Source organism: Mixophyes fleayi (genome assembly GCF_038048845.1).
Source record: "Mixophyes fleayi isolate aMixFle1 chromosome 2 unlocalized genomic scaffold, aMixFle1.hap1 SUPER_2_unloc_5, whole genome shotgun sequence".
Classification (NCBI taxonomy): Eukaryota; Metazoa; Chordata; class Amphibia; order Anura; family Limnodynastidae; genus Mixophyes; species Mixophyes fleayi.
The window spans coordinates 892797-898301 of NW_027445882.1; positions in this window are offsets into that span (position 1 = coordinate 892797).

Below are 5505 nucleotides of genomic sequence, written 5' to 3' on the forward strand. Positions count from 1 at the left end.
TCATCATTCATCATGCATCATTCATTTCATCATTCATCATTCACCATTCATCATTTATTTCATCATTCATCATTCTTTTCATCATTCATCATTCATTTCATCATTCATCAATCATCATTCGTCATTCATTTCATCAGTCATCATTCATTTCATCAATCATTTCCTCATTCATTTCATCATTCATCATTCATCATTCATTTCATCATTCATCATCCATCATTCATTTCATCATTCATCATTAATAATTCATTTCATTATTCATCATGCATCATTCATTTCATCATTCATCATTCATTTCATCATTCACCATTCATCATTTAAATCATCATTCTTCATTCTTTTCATCATTCATCATTCATTTCATCATTCATCTTTCATTTCATCTTTCATTTTTAATCATTCAATTCATCCTTTATCATTCATTTCATCATTCATCAATGATCATTCATTTCATCATTCATCATTCATCGTTCATTTCATCATTCATCATTCATTTCATCATTCATCATTCATCATTCATTTCATCATCCATCATTCATTTCATCATTCATCATTCATCATTCATTTCATCATTCATCATTCATCATTCATTTCCTTATTCATCATTCATTTCATCATTCATCAATCATCATTCGTCATTCATTTCATCAGTCATCATTCATTTCATCAATCATTTCCTCATTCATTTCATCATTCATCATTCATTTCATCATTCATCATTTATTTCACCATTCATCATTAATCATTCATTTCATTATTCATCATTCATTTCATCATTCATCATTCATCATTCATCATTCATTTCATCATTCATTTCATTATTCATCATTCATTTCATTATTCATCATTCATCATTTATTTCATCATTCATCATTCATCATTTATCATTCTTTCATCTTTCATCATTCATTTCATCATTCATCATTCATCACTCATTTCATCATTCATCATTCATTTCATCATTAATTATTCATCATTCTTTTCATCATTCATTATTTATCATCCATCATTTATTTCATCATTTATAATTCATCATTCATTTCTTCATTCATCATTCATCATTCGTCATTCATTTCATCACTCATCATTCATTTCATCATTCAACATTTATCATTCATTTCAAAATTCATCATTCATTTCATCATTCATCATTCTTTTCATCATTCATCATTTATCATTTATCATCTATCATTCATTTCATTATTCATCATTCATCATTCATTTCATCATTCATCATTCATCTTTCTTCATTCATTTCATCATTCATCATTCATTTCATCATTCAACATTCATCATTCATTTCATCATTCATTTCAGCATTCATCATTCATCATTCATCATTCATCCTTTATTTCATCATTCATCATTCATTTCATCATTCATCATCCATCATTAATTTTATCATTCATCATTTATCATTCATCAATCATCATTCATTTCATCTTTCATCATTCATCGTTCATCATTCATCAATCATCAATCATTTCACCATTCATCATTCATCATTCATTTCATCATTTATCTTTCATCATTCATTTCATCAGTCATCATTCATCTTTCATTTCCTTATTCATCATTCATCATTCATTTCATCATTAATCAATCATCATTCATCATTCATTTCATCATTCATCATTCATTTCATCATTCATTTCATCATTCATTTCATCACCCATTACAGCATTAATCATTCATCATTCATTTCATCATTCATCAATCATTTCATCATTCATCACTCATCATTCATTTCATAATTCATCATTCATCATTTATTTTATCATTCATCATTGATCTCATCATTCATCATTGATTTCATCATTCATCATTTTTTTCATCATTCATTATTCATTTCATGATTCATCCTTCATTTTATCATTCATCATTCATTTCATCATTTATCATTCATCATCCATCATTCATTTCATCATTCATCATTAATCATTCATTTCATCATTCATTATGCATCATTCATTTCTCCATTCATCATTCATTTCATCATTCAACATTCATCATTCATTTCATCATTCATTTCAGCATTCATCATTCATCATTCATCATTCATCCTTTATTTCATCATTCATCATTCATTTCATCATTCATCATCCATCATTAATTTTATCATTCATCATTTATCATTCATCAATCATCATTCATTTCATCTTTCATCATTCATCGTTCATCATTCATCAATCATCAATCATTTCACCATTCATCATTCATCATTCATTTCATCATTTATCTTTCATCATTCATTTCATCAGTCATCATTCATCTTTCATTTCCTTATTCATCATTCATCATTCATTTCATCATTAATCAATCATCATTCATCATTCATTTCATCATTCATCATTCATTTCATCATTCATTTCATCATTCATTTCATCACCCATTACAGCATTAATCATTCATCATTCATTTCATCATTCATCAATCATTTCATCATTCATCACTCATCATTCATTTCATAATTCATCATTCATCATTTATTTCATCATTCATCATTGATCTCATCATTCATCATTGATTTCATCATTCATCATTTTTTTCATCATTCATTATTCATTTCATGATTCATCCTTCATTTCATCATTCATCATTCATTTCATCATTTATCATTCATCATCCATCATTCATTTCATCATTCATCATTAATCATTCATTTCATCATTCATTATGCATCATTCATTTCTTCATTCATCATTCATTTCATCATTCACCATTCATCATTTATTTCATCATTCATCATTCTTTTCATCATTCATCATTCATTTCATCATTCATCACTCATTTCATCTTTCAATTTTCATCATTCAATTCATCATTTATCATTCATTTCATCATTCATCAGAGATCATTCATTTCATCATTCATCATTCATCATTCATTGTTCATTTCATCATTCATTTCATCATTCATCATTCGTCATTCATTTCATCATTCATCATTCATTTCATCATTCAACATTTATCATTCATTTCAAAATTCATCATTCATTTCATCATTCATCATTCATCATTTATGATTCTTTAATCTTTCATCATTCATTTCATCATTCATCATTCATCATTCATTTCATCATTCATTTCGTCATTAATTATTCATCATTCTTTTCATCATTCATTATTTATCATCCATCATTCATTTCATCATTTATAATTCATCATTCATCATTCATTTCATCATTCATCTTTCATCATTCATCATTCATTTCATCATTCATCATTCATTTCATCATTCAACATTTATCATTCATTTCAAAATTCATCATTCTTTTCATCATTCATCATTTATCATTTATCATCCATCATTCATTTCATTATTCATCATTCATCATTCATTTCATCATTCGTCATTCATTTTATCATTCATTATTCATTTCATCATTCATCATTCATTTCATCATTCAACATTCATCATTCATTTCATCATTCATTGCAGCATTCATCATTCATCATTCATCATTCATTTCATCATTCATCCTTTATTTCATCATTCATCATTCATTTCATCATTCATCATTCATCATTAATTTTATCATTCATGATTCATCAATCATCATTCATTTCATCTTTCATCATTCATCGTTCATCATTCATCAATTATCATTCATTTCACCATTCATCATTCATCATTCATTTCATCATTTATCATTCATCATTCATTTCATCATTCATCATTCATCTTTCATTTCCTTATTCATCATTCATCATTCATTTCATCATTCATCAATCATCATTTGTCATTCATTTCATCATTCATCATTCATCATTAATTTCATCATTCATCATTCATCATTCATTTCATCATTCATCATTCATCCTTCATCATTCATTTCATGATTCATCATTCATTTCATCATTCATCATTGATCATTCATTTAATCATTCAACATTCATCATTCATTTCATTATTCATCATTCATCATTCATTTCATCATTCATCATTCATCCTTCATCATTCATTTCATGATTCATCATTCATTTCATCATTCATCATTGATCATTCATTTCATCATTCAACATTCATCATTCATTTCATTATTCATCATTCATTTCATAATTCATCATTCATCATTCATCATTCATTTCATCATTCATCATTCATTTCATCATTCTTCATTCATCATTCATTTCATCATTCATTATTCATTTCATCATTCATCATTCATCACTCATTTCATCATTCATCATTCTTCATTCATCATTCATTTCATCATTCATTTCATCATTCATTTCATCATTCTTCATTCATCATTCATTTCATCATTCATCATTCATCACTCATTTCATCATTCATCATTCATCATTCATTTCATGATTCAACATTCATCATTCATTTCATCATTCATCATTCATCTTTCATTTCATCATGCATCATTCATTTCATCCTTCATCATTCATTTCATCATTCATCATTAATTTTATCATTCATCATTCATCAATCATCATTCATTTCATCATTCATCATTCATTTCATCAATCATCATTCATTTCATCATTCATCATTCATTTCATCATTCATCATTCATCATTTATTTCATCATTCATCATTCATCATTCATTTCATTATTCATCATTCATCATTTATTTCATCATTCATCATTCATCATTTATCATTCTTTCATCTTTCATCATTCATTTCATCATTCATCACTCATTTCATCATTCATCATTCATTTAATCATTAATTGTTCATTATTCTTTTCATCATTCATTATTTATCATCCATCATTCATTTCATCATTTATAATTCATCATTCATTTCATCATTAATTATTCATTATTCTTTTCATCATTCATTATTTATCATTCATCATTCATTTCATCATTCATCATTCATCATTCGTCATTCATTTCATCATTTATCATTCATTTCATCATTCAACATTTATCATTCATTTCAAAATTCATCATTCATTTCATCATTCATCATTCTTTTCATCATTCATCATTTATCATTTATCATCCATCATTCATTTCATTATTCATCATTCATCGATCATTTCATCATTCATCATTTATCATTCGTCATTCATTATTCATTTCATCATTCATCATTCATTTCATCATTCAACATTCATCATTCATTTCATCATTCATTTCAGCATTCATCATTCATCATTCATCATTCATTTCATCATTCATCCTTTATTTCATCATTCATCATTCATTTCATCATTCATCATTAATTTTATCATTCATCTTTCATCATTCATCAATCATCATTCATTTCATCTTTCATCATTCATCGTTCATCATTCATCAATTATCATTCATTTCACCATTCATCATTCATCATTCATTTCATCATTTATCATTCATCATTCATTTCATCATTCATCATTCATCTTTCATTTCCTTATTCATCATTCATCATTCATTTCATCATTCATCAATCATCATTCGTCATTCATTTCATCATTCATCATTCTTTTCATCAATCATTTCCTCATTCATTTCATCATTCATCATTCATCATTCATTTCATCATTCATCATTCATC